Below are 14,687 nucleotides of genomic sequence, written 5' to 3'. Positions count from 1 at the left end.
TCAGCCTGTAGTAGGTGCAGCCTGCACCTCCACATTTGCAGGCCAGCCCGCCAACATTTTGCAGTGCAAGCAGTGGGGGCAAATAACCCCAAGCCCAGAGTGATGGACTGATACATCCAATATGCTCTACCACATGGCCATAAGTGCTATTTGCATGTGTTAAATCTCATAAATGAGCTTGTATGCTTAACCCTGTAGACCCAGGGTACTTTAACCATTCAGATTTTGGTATTTCCTCACTGCTATCTGTCAGTTTTTAACTATTCTTAATGATTCCCCTTTATAAGGGACCTATTATATTTCTGGATGATAGCATGATAAAAAACAAAACCAGTCTCATAAGGACAACCTCTAGAGTTCAGATCCAAGGTCCATCTTGCCCAGTATAGAACCTCCTGTGCTGAGGAAAGGCTGTATGTAACTCGGCTGTTTCCACTGCTGTATTATGTGACCCTTAAGCAGTCAGCAGTGTAGAGACTTCCTTGCTTCGCTCCATAAAATGGTGGTTTCTTATTTTACAAGCATTATGTTCAGGTTATGCTGACAATAAGAACATTTTGAGATTATAATGTTCTTTACACAAGAGTCAGGTCAGAACAAACCCAGCCACACAAGCAAACTGGTGACAGAGAAGTAACAGAGGAGGAACTCAGAGTTTGTTGATGGAATGATGCACACAGGTGCTCCTGCACTGCACCAGGAAAGGGACGGCTGCACCATGAGAAAACACTGAAATGTCAGAATAGCAAATCAACATGTCACATGTTGGTTAATGGCTATAAATCTTCATCTACCGCTGGACAGAGTTTGCCACGCCAGTTACCTATGACAGTATGATATAAGCAAATAAGAACTATTCATTTATAACTTTAAAGAGACACAATAGATTGTGTCACTAAACCCTTGCTTTAAGAGAAAGAGGTCAGTCACCCACAGATAATACACTGGTGTTTTTTCCTATTTTTCTGAACTTGTTCTTTTAAAAGGAAATTTTCTCTTTCATAGCTACATTTCCTCCTTTTATTTACTTGTTATTTTTAATAACAACCCGTTTCAATGCAATTTCCCAGGAACAGCTTTAAAACTGGGGTACATTTTGCTCATATGTAGGTTTTACTTAAGTATCTGAGTGTACACATACTTTGAAGCCTGTACTATGGACTGCTGATACTTGTCACCTCTTTCACCTCTTCTTGGGTGCACAGGGTTACTGTCTTATGAAATGGTTTTGAGTCTGTGGACAGGGACTATTTCTAAGGCAATTTAAAATAAATCACCTCCTTAAATTCAGTAAAACCACCAGAATAGCTAAAAACTTATATTATTTGTTAAACTGCAAATAGCTTCTGTACTCACTGGACTTGAAAAGTGTGTCAGTCGTAACTCACACCCACTTTTCCTGTTTCTCTTTCATCTTTTAGGTTATACTGAAGTTCATGAAAAAGCACAATAAAAATGAGTTCTGTTATGAGGATGTAAGTTTCTCTTGGTTTGAGCTCATTTTCTATAGCAGCATTAAATTAAAATTTCATGCACAGGATATGAGATCACTTGAAAATATCTGAACACTGCTTCTATCCAAAGGCAAGACTGCTGTCCTCACTGTAGCAGAAAGCTAAGGACATGTACAGGAGCTGCCAGGGGAAAGAAAGTCTCTCTCTTTTATGAGATAAAAGCACTAGCTCTTTCCTAACACCACCTTAAAGCTTAGACATCATAGAGAATAAACTATGCATCCAAATTTAATCACTTTTAAAAGCATATGAAGAATGGTTGGGGTTGGAAAGGACTTTAAAGTCATCTAGTTCCAAACCCCTGCCATGGGCAGGGAATCATCTCTAAACAGTAGTTCTAGCTGATGGAATCACAAGAATACATGTGTAACTCCAGCATGACAGCAGGCCATGGGACCACAGAAGGTCCAGGCACTCCTGAGCAGCTCCCAGCAGCACAGCACAGTTCAGAGAGCTGGACCATGGCTCAGCATGGCTGTGATGGTCTCTCCCAAACCAGAAGAGCATTTCAGCTCTGGCTGACCTTGTTTTGTTACCCTTCTTTTACAGCTGACAGCATTGACCCACCCATGTCAAACCTGTTTGGGTGCCTGGAACAAAAGTAATACATATTATTAGTGAGTATTTAAATAATCCATCAGAGATGTCAGCACTTACTGGGAATTAATGTCCTGTATTTATCCATTCCCAACACTAACTGATACCCTGCTGAGTCACTGTCAATAAGGGAGACAAGCAAAGTCTGATATTTGCTCTGCAAGTAAATTATCTGTGTTTGAGCTTACTTGAGCCATGGAACCCCTCAAAATAATGTTAGGGAGCTTTAAACCCAAATGCATATTTCAGTTTTATTATAAAACCAGAAATGAAGATGCAAGACATAAATAAGGAATAACTGCTTTTCACTATGGTTTTAAGGATTCTGACGAAATACAAAATGCTGCAGCACCAAAGCAGCTTCAACCAACTTTTGTTTTTAAGTCTTATCTCTGCTTATCTCCATAAGCACTTGTGGCTAAGTTAACTAAAAATATTTCACAAGTCAGTAGACAACAGAGAGCTAAATTAAAAGATTACATCCAGTTAGTACTTATCCGCATTAAGCTGTGAAAGTACGCAAACATGCAACCCCCACGCACAGACAAGCATCGGCTGGAAAATCTCCCTAACTCCTTTGAAAAAGATGAAACCTAGGCTCCTCCACAATAAACTATGAACTTAGGCGTGAGTAAAAACATGTAACTATAAAAGGTGATTGCAATTAAAACTGCTCATATTTTGCAACTCTTCCTCTCTTGCAATGCAAAGCCTCCAACTTCCTTTGGTGCCTTTTTTCTTGGGCTGCCTCTGAACTGCACAGATGCAGGGGGAAGCAGCGTCATCCTTTATGCAGATCTACAGAGTTACGGAGTAGAAGAACTAAGTTTGTTATGTGAATATTTTTTTTTAAATCCCATTGATTTACACCAACCTGGAAAGCACCACTCGAGTAACAAGGGCCAATCCCAGCAATCTGCAAGAATCATAGGATACTTAGGGTTGGAAAGGACCTTAAGATCATCCAGTTCCAACCACCCTGCTATGGGCAAGGACACCTCCCACTAAACTATGTTACCCGAGGCTCTGTCCAACCTGGCCTTGACCACCACCAGGGATGGAGCACTCACAACCTTCCTGGGCAACCCAAGAGCCCTCCTTGGTCACTGGCAACATGAGTGACATTAGAGAGCAGGGCAAACTCTTATTGACCCCAGAGCACATCAAAAGCTTTCTTGATTTACGGCAGTTTCATTATCCTGAGAAATGTCATGGCCAAAGCAGCTGCCTCCTGTGTTTTTCTGGAGGGTCAGAGGCTGCAGTGGTGGGTAAGGAAGATGATGGACATGAGGCAACTGCTGGATTTTACAAATGTTCACACGAACAACCCATCTCATGCATGGCAGCATACATCCAAACATTTTTATAGCCCAAACCCCTGGAGTTCCCCCTCTTCACATTGAATCCTGACCTTTACCACCACCACTAGCTCAGTGTAGACCCCATTTAATCCCACCACCACACACTGACCATGCAGAATTGCAGCTCAGCGTGCTCCGTAACTTGTAAGCCAGGAGTGAGGAACCCAGCCAACAGCTAATCTCAGTGGGGACATTTGTAACTGGAGACTTGAAGAAAAGATGAAATTGTGCCAGGCCTTCAATCATAAAGTCTGCAGGACAAATTGTATCTTTATTTATATTAGGCACCACACCCTGCACGATTCCCCCCAGTTCATCTGGGGATCTCAGAATCAACTCTACCGTAAACTTAAATAAGGAGCAATAATACGCATTATGACACCACTGTCAGCTTGATGAGGTCAAAATACATTGGCTGGCTTCTCAAAAATGGAATTGTAACATTTTACTGACCTGTATATACATTCTCACTTTAAACAGAAAACAACAGCATTGGCTTATGTTAGTTACACCCAAAAACTAAGACTGTTTTAGACAGAACAAGACAGTCGCATGTACTGATTTCACACATAAAGAACATGCATAGTGAGAACGCTATGGTTGTTTTAAGGATTTTTATTGTAATTTAAAAGTAGTAATATTAGCGGTCAGTGAAAGTGTGAGACAAATAATGCCAGGCACATTGCTACTGGTTGGCCATGAGAAGCACGGAAAACAACAGAGGCATCTTGAGAAGAAAGCTCCACACTTACTCTAATATATGCTCCAAAAAAGCAAGCTACAAACTGAGGTGTAGAGGGAGGGCTCTGTTGGTGGGACTTGTCTCAGCCATGAGATGGCATAGGGAACAATTTTCTCACCTCATTCAGTCTCCAAAGGATTTTCCTTTATTTTCTGTTACTGGAATTAGTTTTACCTTAACATATAGGACAAATTTTCCCTTCCTTGCACCATTTGGAAACGTAAATGCTAATCATGTTAAAACACAGCATGAAAAAAGTTAACCAATATGCAGAATTCGACTGGGGTTATGGCCACATGCCTACTACAAACAAAATGATCACCTGTAGAGGACTAGAGCTAAGAACAACATATGCTACAGTTTTTCATGTTCTCCTGGCTGGCTTGAGGAGATCCGGCCCCTTCCAACCCAGGTGTTTCAGCTCCCCACCTCTCAAATGATACCCCCTAGCTGTGCTAGTACACCTCTCCATGAAGCTATGGTCTAAATTGGATATGCAAAGGGATCAGGGTTAAAAGTAATCCAGGGGAAGAGGACAGAGGGAACTATAGAGCAGAGAAACCCACACGGATGTTCAGGGCAAAGCCAGGCCCTTCTTAAAAGTTCAAAAGGCAGCTACTTCTTTAGCTGCATTCAAAGCATATTGCTTTAATTATCCTTCCCAGGGGAATCCCTAGGATTTACAGTGGCATAGCAGCACTTTGTGTTTATCCACATTGCTCATATTGTCTTCAGCTTGCTTCAAAATAATTAAACTAAGCAAAGCAACTACCTAACTAGTAAATAGAAAAAGTTCCATTTGCAGTCAAAGTTTAACCTATATAAGTATGTACATTAATCTCAATTGACTTGGCCTGCATTTGACCTGCTTCTCGTCTCTGCCACCTTTTGCTCATGGTACTAGAAAAGCAGTTGAATGTAGAGAGCCAAAGGTCTTCTACACCTTCAGGAATGGAAAATTACTCCACTGAATTTCAAGGTAGGCAGTTTGAAGCCAGAGGGTCATTTAGGACTTAACCACAGCACGGAACAGAGGGAGCAGATGTGCATGGAGCCATAGCCAGCATGTTCCTGAACAAGTGCTGAAGATTTACTAACAAAAGCTTTGGTAGGACTCACAGTGAGGGCTATGGTGAGTCAGCATTAAACACAGTACTAAGAGTAGCGTTTTAAATGTCAAAAGCAGAATATATAAATACTCCAAAACTAGGTTACTATTATTTTCCAGTGCAAGCAAGCAGTTATCTACTTTTATCCCATAATTCTCTTTCTCCATGAGCACTGAAAGCCTGGATGAAATAAAACACTCCACAACACACTACTCCAGTATCACAGAGCATGAATGCATCCTGGCATGCTACACAAAATCCTGGGGACTTGCAAACATCTGTGATGGTTGTTTCTAGAATGCAAAGTCAGCCTGACACTGAACACTTCTTGAGACTTAAACCATCCTCTCTTTTGTCCCAAGAAGTTGCATGAAGCATGAATATTTTCATGTCTAAAGAGGAGCCAACCCAATGTACCAGGGACGGAATTTCCTAGCAGCCAAACCAGCACAGACACACACCATCCACCACAGACAGCTTGAGAACACACTTTCTATTAAGTGAAGAATAGCTGTTTCATGGTTTCTCTTAGAGGAGAAACAAACCAGGTACTGGAGCGAGCTGCAGCACCAGCAACTCAGAAGCCCAATTGTACATTCCTTGGTTGTAATTCTGCAGGCACGAGCAGCCTTTGATCAGTCACACATGCAGCATGAAACACTCTCCCTTAAGTCCTTCTCCAAACAAGTCTTTCAGTTTTGACTTCTACTGGTTTTTTTTTGTGGTTTCAAGAATATTCTGAAGCCAACAAATATATTAGATGGATCTGCCTCTTAGATAAAACTAATAACATCAAAGTTATTTTCTTTGAATTTCCAAAGCTTGTTTGTAAACCTGGCCTGACAATGGTATTTGCCTGTTTGCAATTAAACCTGCCTATGTTTATGTTTAACGCAAGTATCAGACATGTTACCCAAGGGCTGGAGTTCAGAGTCTGAGCACAGAGACATGCAGGGACAAATTTCTCTCTCAGTTATATTGTTCAGAATCAAAAGCACCCCGTTTAAAAAACAATTAATAGAAAAATGATACCATGTTCTGAGCTTTGGTGATGCTTAGTTTTGAATAGCTCATGGAAATCATCCTAAGCAAACAAGGTATTTCAGTTTATACCATAAGAACATTACTGATAGCACCAAAAAAACACCATCTGAGGCCACGCAGATTATACCTGCTTGAGTCGTGAAAGCAAATCACATCTATGCCTTTCAGTTATCTTGTTCGCTTATGTGTTTTGGGTTGTTTTTTTTAAGAACATCTGAAAAACCCAACACTGTTCAAGGAATTAAAGATCTCCGTATTAAAGTAAGAATATGCCAAAGAATACCACAAAACTTGATTAATCAAGTGCTGGATAATAAGTGATTAGAAGCCTGCCAAAGGCTTGTTCATGACAGCTTCCACAGACGTGCTGGAATGCTGAGGAGGACGCTGCTGACCCAGGGCAGCCAGAGCTCTGCATTAGCCACAGTGGGGACGTGGATGAACCACATCTTCTTTGGAACTCATTTCCTAATCCAAAAAAGGGGAAAAGGAATTTGCAGGATGAATCTGGTCTTCAGCTTCTGGTCTCAAAGGTTTTTGAAGGAGTAGCATAGATGCTGCTTTTAGAGTTGGGCAGTAATAAGATTTCCCCCCTTTAAGATGTATTTTTCCAACTTGCTAAGTTATTGCTTTAGTTTGGGCAAAGAGATAGTTGGATTTCTATTTTTTAAATCTCAGTTATTAAGTGATGCTTCCAGAATACATTGGAACAAGCATTTAAGATGCCATTTGTGGGTTGCTGTGGGTTTGTCCTTTTGTTCTTTTTAATTCTCTGGCAAATTGCTATGGGATTCTGATTTCTGCCTGCCTCATCAGTATTATGTTGGCTCTCTGTGATAAATTATCAAAACTAATCAGAGTTCGTACTGCAAAGCAGTCAGGCAAAAGTGATGAAAAGCATGCAAAGTCATGTGCTATGTGAACAGACTTTTTCTTGAGACTTCTGGCTTCAAATTGAGAAAGCTGGAATTCATCAAGAAAACCACTCCTACCTGGTGCACAACCCCTGTCCAACACAGAACACAACAGCTATGCTATAGGGAACCTGCAGATAGGTTTTTGTTATGTCTGTCCTGTGTTCATTTCCATGTTATATTCAAAGTGCTGTTTGCAATTGTGTTATATTGGACTGGAAGACTAGTGGTTTCTAGAAGACAAAAACGGATGGAGCTATACCAGCTGGCTTATTGCTTTGAAGTTATTTTTAGCTGTCACATTAATGATGTACTGGATACAAAGCTTTTCATAATTATACATCTGATATCTAAATAACAAAACATGAGACAGAGAAAGATAAATAACTAAACAAACAAGTCCATCCCTTCCTGGCCCCTCCTGGCATGGTGCAGGAGGTTATGGGCATGTCTCACTGCCCAAAAATAAGTCGACAACTATCCTTGTAATGCAACAAGGGTGCATTTCACCTTTCCATTCTGTAGTAGGAACTACTGTCCACAACAGGAAGTGCTACAAGTCAGCTGCTTCATCCTTCTATGGGACATACACAAAGAGTAATGACTAAGTGATGCTTTGTGTATTGTGGCAACACAACCTTTCAAAACTACATTGCTTGGAAACACAATTAATGCCTATAGGTTACTTATCTATGTTAGATGGAAACATACACCTAAAAGGTAATTTTTTTTTTTTTTTGTAGAAAAGTATAAGATGCTTCAAAATTGAGAATTTAAGTTGTCTCTTGGTTCTGCAAACTGATCACAGTTTCAGTTAATTACACTTGTACTGGATTGGCTTTTTTTTAGTCATTACCCTATGATCAGATGGAACAAGCAACTTGTACCTCTGTTCAACCTCAGCACCAAAATTCCACATCTTTCTCTTTTAACCATATATCAACTTTTGTAATGTGTAAGATAATTATTTTTTACCTGTACCAAGTTTGGCTTAAAGCATCCAATAGATTCACAAGTTCAGTGGCAGGAGTGAATAGAGTCATAGAATAGTTAGGGTTGGAAAGGACCTTAAGCCTTAAGATCATCAAATTCTAACCCCCCTGCCACGGGCAGGGACACCTAACACTAAACCATGCTACTCAAGATTAAACCATGCCAATCATGCAGTGGGATCAGGTAAGATCACATTGCTCAGCAGGTGAACAAGCTGGACCTCTCACTGACATGCAGCATGAGCCCAGGCATGAGCACAGAACAGAGTTAAGGCATTCAAAAAACCACCACTCACAATAATAAAGCTGAACCTATGAACAGGCACAATTATGGAAACATGGACTATCAATGGGAACTTGGACAATCGTACAGAAGAGCCAATACTTCTCTTTATTTTAGTAATAATAACGCCCAGGGTGGTAGCACTTCCTGAAACATGCACAAAGCAATAGATATGTCTGGAAATTTAAATTTGTAGTATAAATTTAAAAGCAGCATGAGCTGAAGGCTAATCAGTGTTAAAACTGGTATCTGTAAGCAGCATAAGTTCATACTTCTGAGAGGAGAGAGACAAGCATTCAAAATTCCCCAAGTGCCAGAGAAGGATAACCTGGAAGAGCTCTACCTGAGCAATAAAAGCACTCAACAGAACTGGGAACTGGACTAGAGGAGCAGAATAGCTTGATTTATTTTCTTGTGTGCCCTGTTGCTCCATTTCAAATTGCACTATTATCACTAACAAAAAGACGAACTGATTCAAACCATGATATTCAAAGTTATTCCCTGTTAAATAAAAGGGGAAAAAAAGCAAAACACATTCTCATTGTTATTCCTGCAGCTCATCTGACTTCCTTGCTACAAGCATGACAAATGCTTGGTTCAAAGATAAATAAGGCCAAACCAAAAATCTGAACAAATTGTTACATAGGCTCAGAGTATGAGTTAAGAAATAAGCTGCTCTGACACATCTAAACAGAAAACAAAAGGGCCTGTGCAACAGCATAACCTTTGCCTCTGCCTGCTAGCATCACAGTTTACACGGTTTCCATGGCAACCCTCTGCTAACATCTGAATGTGCTTGTTGCGTTCCATGTCAAACAGAAAATCCTTTGTGGCAAGTCTGGAGGGCCATGCCCAGTGCCAACCTCCTAGCGGAATAATGCCCTTCACTATGCCTTACCCAGCAGGCTCATGACACACTCACTCACATGGCACAGCTGCTGCCATCGCTTGTTTGTCCTCAACTCATTCACAAATAAATAGAGGTGCATATCATAACTATGAAATATTTCCTCCTGCATGGAGAGCCTGTTTGGCCCCCATCAAACTGGTCAGAAAGCTTCTGGTACTTGGACCACCAGATGCAACCCAAGAGATGCAGAGTGAGGGCAGTAACTGGGAGGCTTCATCTCACGGCGCTGGGGAATATATTTACATAATGAGTAGACAACTACCTAGAAAGGGAAAACCACAATTCTTCATTATTATGTATTTTGAGGAAAACACATTAAAATAATACACACAAAATTCTTAGCATGTGACAGGTCCAGAAAAGAGAACTAGTTTCATCACCGTGTTTGTCATCATGGAAAGATAACTGATCTACAAATAACTCACATACAGCATGGGCTCCTCCTCCAGCCACAGAGGCAGGAAAATTCTACTCAAGACAGTGTGAAATGTCATCAGGAGGGCTGGTTTCTTTTTGTTGTTGGTGGTGTGAAGGGCATGTGTATAAGTGAAAGCAGAGGGACTAAGAAACTAGTTTGTTTTATCAAGGAGAAGCTACTGGCAAACAGCTGAGTGTTGAGCCCCATCTGACTTTCCCCAAAACACATGTCCACTCTTCAGCTCTATATACTTCACCAGCATTGAAATGAGAATACTTCTAATAAAAGTGTACCTTTAAGACTAATGGCACATATACCTGAAGCATACCTTTTTCTGAAATTAAAGTATTCCCCTCTATCCTTATTCCTCTGAAATGACAAGTTCCTAGGAAAGCAAGTTTGACTCTGATTTTTATGATAACAATAGTGTCATTTATCTAATTGCTTAGAGATGTGCACAGTTTTGGGGAGAATGATGGCTGCATTCATGATAAAATCAGGTATGGGGGGTAAAACCCTGCCTGTCCTGTTCCATGTGAAACTGGGGATGCCAGCACCTTTTTGCTGATGACTGAACTCTGTGCCTGTGATTCAGCCATTTCCAGCCATTCTTACTAGCGCAGTGACAAAAATAACCATGTCATAGCTTTGTCTTCAAAGGTGAAGAATAAAGACAGATTTTATACCAGGAAGAAAAAACCCAAACAAACCACTTGTACTCTGCCAACACCATTTCTGTGTCTCTTTCCCTTTCACAGGGGGCAGCCCCTCTATGCTCCCTCACGGCCACCCTCACTTGACACCCACCACTAGCCCAGGCTCTGGCCGCCAAATGAGCTCCGAGGGCAGTCAGCCTCTCCTTTTAGCCTCCCTTGCACAATGAAGCAATGAGGGGTCAGTCACAGCCCGTTCTTCTAACGCTCTAACAGCCTATTGTTCCCTTGCGGTGGCCTCCGCGAGATAAAACGAAAGCGGCGTCTTCCGAGGGGAAGCGAATTCCCATCACTGGCCAAGGGCTCAGCGTCACGAGGAGGTGGGGGGGCAGCCCGGGCTGTGAGTCGCTGGGGTTGTTTTTGTTAGCAGCCAGTTTGCAGGAACATCTATCTGCTCCGGGAAGCAGTAGTGTGTGGCTCTCGCTTGTCGCTGCCCACAGGCCCTTCCCTATGGATCTGTGCAAACCCAGGTTTATTGCCTCTGCGTGTGGCTGTCACTATACGTACCCTCAATAGAAGAGGGACACTGATCTGCTCGAGCAAGTCCAGAGGAGGCCATGAAGATGATCCAAGGGCTGGAGCACCTCTGCTATGGAGACAGGCTGAGAGAGATGGGTTTGTTCAGCCTGGAGAAAGGAAGGCTCCGGAGAGACCTTAGAGCAGCCTTCCAACACCTGACAGGACCTACAAGAACTCTGGAGACTAACTTTTTACAGGGCATGTAGTGGGAGGACAAGGGGTAATGGGTTAGGGTTTAAACTGAAAGAGGGGAGATTTGCATTAGACATTAAGAAGAAATTCTTTACTGTGAGTGGTGACATTCTGGCACAGGGTGCCCAGAGAAGCTGTGGCTGCCCCATCCCTGGCAGTGTTCAAGGCCAGGCTGGACAGGGCTTGGGCAACCTGGTCTAGTGGAAGGTATCCCTGCCCACGGCAGGGGGTTGGAACTGGATGAGCTTTAAGGTGCCTTCCAACCCAAACCTGTGTGTGATTCTATGATACTACCATGACAGTCCCACTGCTCGAATTTGGCTCCTTCCTGATCAGTATTTATACTTCCTGCATTTAATTCTAGAAGGACTGAAAACGTAACGATTGCTCCTGAGATGCAGTAAGTTTCCCAGGCTTAGGGCAAAGTGACCCAACAGCAGGGCTGGAGCACCCCCAGCGTCACATCCGCAGGGTTACAGGGAACAGTGTTTAAGTACTGGGATGAGGACACAACAGGAAGAAATAAATCCAGCAATACAGGAAATGAAAAGATTGAGAAGTCACAAATTTTATACTTTCACCACATCCTCTCATCCAATAAAGAAGTGCACTGAACATCATTAACATCTTGCTAATGAGCCATCCAACTGCCCAGAACACAGCAATAATGAACGTGAGCTCTGTTTCCACCAAATCTACCAGAAAGATTTGTAAGGGTCTTGTTTTCCCACTGACGCCAACACATGACTCCCATTAGCCTTAATAAAGGAAGAGTGCATTCAGCGGGAGAGAAATTTCCCAAGGTTGCATAACTGAGCTGTGTCATGCTGAAGACACAGTATGGACTGCTAGGAGAAGTTAGCCGTCCCAACATGACTGACAGGCCAAATGCTTCCATAATTTTCCCATTAATTCTTCAACTTTGGCTGTTCTTAGGATTTCCTCACTTTAGGCCAGTGGCAATACTCAGAACATTTTTTTATGCGACAGTTATGGGAAAGCAAACCAAACAGTGGGATGCTTTGCTCCTATTTATAGGCTGAACATAATATAACTTCAGATATGCACTTTGTCTATCTCAATGCATTGTCCCTGCACGCTATTCTTGACTCCACAGTATATAAATTCTTGCTTCTGTAACAATGCAAATTTGTTGACAGGATGATAGGCTAAAGTTTATCTTTCAGGCTGCTTCCCCTGCACCAGGCAGAAAAATCTAGTTATGTCAATTTATGTCCCTTTCAGTGCTCAGCGAGGCGAGGAAAGGGAGCGGAGTGCCAGAATGGGGGAACAATGCAGAAAACAAATGCCAGGACTGAGTATTCAACTCCTAGGCTAAGTTCTGCATGCCCTCAGAAAAACTCTGCGATTAATACCGCAGATCTCAAAACTGCATTTAAAAGAAACCTTAATTCCAGATGTTGAAAGCACGATTAACCTACTGGAAATTAGATAAGTTTTCCTCATCTTTTCTCCCTAGTTCAAGTTTATTTATTGTAAAATACTTGGGTGTTTTGCCTTTTCTGGACACCAGAAAATTGAATTCCATAGCTGGTTATGTGTTTATCATAAGAATCTGATGTAATCCAAGACATTGGATACTATTACAGTATAGATTAATGAGGCTGCTTGATGTATTCTGCTATAGCTTTAAATGAGAACAGACTTCTCTATTATCTCCCACTGCAATGACTAATACAGGAGAGTGTCTAGCCTGCTACTACTCATGCACATGATAAAAGTCCATTAGCACACATATTCAAAGAAGTTGAACTACTTGGATACAATAAACTGAGATAGGGAACTACAGTGCAACAGTAGCAGTAACCATGTGACTGGCGCTGCACTACGTTTTAGAGGCATGTGTTAAAAGGTATCTTCCAAATTAAATCAAGATTACCTATTCATGATCAGCTGAAAAAAAGAGAACAAACACAAACCCTACCACTAAACAAAACCAAACGTACTTGATTTATTTTGCTTCATAAAATTAAAACCTCAAAGGCCACTGGAGCACCACAGCAGAATCAGCCCTGTGCCTGATGGGGTTGTGCTCTCTTTAGGTGTCAGTATATACTGAAAACACTGAGCCCGGTTCCGTTGAGCCTGGCGCTCTCCTGGACATAAGCTGAATCTGATCACATTTCCTAAACCAAACCCCTGTAATATTCACAACAACTGAGGGAAACAGAGTAACTGATTTATGGATGACACAGATGCTAGCTCCACAGGAAAACCCCATTCAAGCACAGAGATTGTAACTCACCAGTCATGGCACGACACTGAAGATAAAAATCACGCAAGTCTCAAAATAGAAAACAACCAAAATACAAGACAAATTTCTGCAGCATCCATCCCCAACCGTGCTGTCAAACACACAACGGCAATAGCACAAAGCATCTTTATGACAGGAATAAAAGGCTCTTTAAATGCTCCTTTTATACTTTATTGAATGAACCCCCTCTTACACAGAGCTCACGCAACGATGCGTTGGATTAGTCAACTAAGGCTTATCAATCACACGCAGAACAAGCTGAAATATTTATTAATTGCATTTAATCACTTCATGTAGCAAGTCAGGTGGTTGATTAAGACACTAAACTTATTAGTATACTGAGAGTATATATAATATGAGTATATTAGTTGGCAGGAGGATGGAAATCTTTTCAGTGTTTCACCATAACTGACTGAATACTTCCTTGTTCCAAGTCACTGTCAAAACCCAAAGGGAGTTAAAAACCAAAGCTACAGACTCCTCCCAGCACAGCATTAGCATTTTGTGTTCTTGACTCTTCTCACAGACTTAGTCATCTTTACTAACAGAGTTCCTCCCTCTGAGGAAGCACATTGCACCATACCTCCCAATTGTTTAAGTACATGTGTATAAAGACCACAGTTGAAAAAGATATCATCAGATGTGGTGAGTCCAGAGAAATCTTGTCCTGAATATTTTTCAAGTTTCTTCATGAGAAAAGGGTGGAGAAAGAAACCACAGCTGGGAGATTCATAAACACAAACTCATTTGTAGGTTTGCAAAGCAAATCATGCCACCAACTTGTCACGTAACCCCCCAGGGATCAGGATCTTCAACGCTGGATGAAATTAAAATGCCCAGTTCTTAAAAACTGGTTGGGCTTTTTGCCCCTTTCAATGTCTCAGTCAGACAGACACTAGATTGAAGTGAATCAGGAAATAACATGAAGCCAGAGCAGAAAGCAAAGAGTTTCTAAACTTTTAACAACTTCTTGCACTACGGGGCATTTCAGAGCACTCTTCTCATCCATTGTTCGGTGCCTTGAAATGGACACAGTTGGTTACTAGCCATAGAAACAACTGCAGCTCCATCATTTAAGTATATAATAATAATACATCACAGTAG

General features: G+C 41.5%; 1 protein-coding gene across 5 annotated transcripts in view; it reads right to left on the bottom strand.

Moving 5' to 3' along the window:
- ADD3 (adducin 3) overlaps positions 1-14,687 on the bottom strand; it is a 101,769-nt gene that overhangs the window by 34,286 nt on the left and 52,796 nt on the right. Inside the window, exon 1 of one of the 5 annotated variants that reach the window (XM_061372655.1) lies at positions 13,575-13,593. The exons of the other annotated variants lie outside the window; for them this stretch is intronic. The gene's annotated coding sequence lies outside the window, so the exon portion shown is untranslated. Of the gene's footprint in view, positions 1-13,574; positions 13,594-14,687 lie in introns of those variants that run through there. 5 annotated transcript variants of the gene reach the window in all.

This window comes from Neopsephotus bourkii, unplaced genomic scaffold, assembly GCF_033783945.1.
Source record: "Neopsephotus bourkii isolate Nb327-2 ecotype Australia unplaced genomic scaffold, CSIRO-AGI_Nbou_v1 NB_1615, whole genome shotgun sequence".
In the NCBI taxonomy this organism is placed as follows: Eukaryota; Metazoa; Chordata; class Aves; order Psittaciformes; family Psittacidae; genus Neopsephotus; species Neopsephotus bourkii.
The sequence above is the reverse complement of the archived record's forward strand: the minus strand, read 5'-3'. Positions and strand labels throughout refer to the sequence as shown.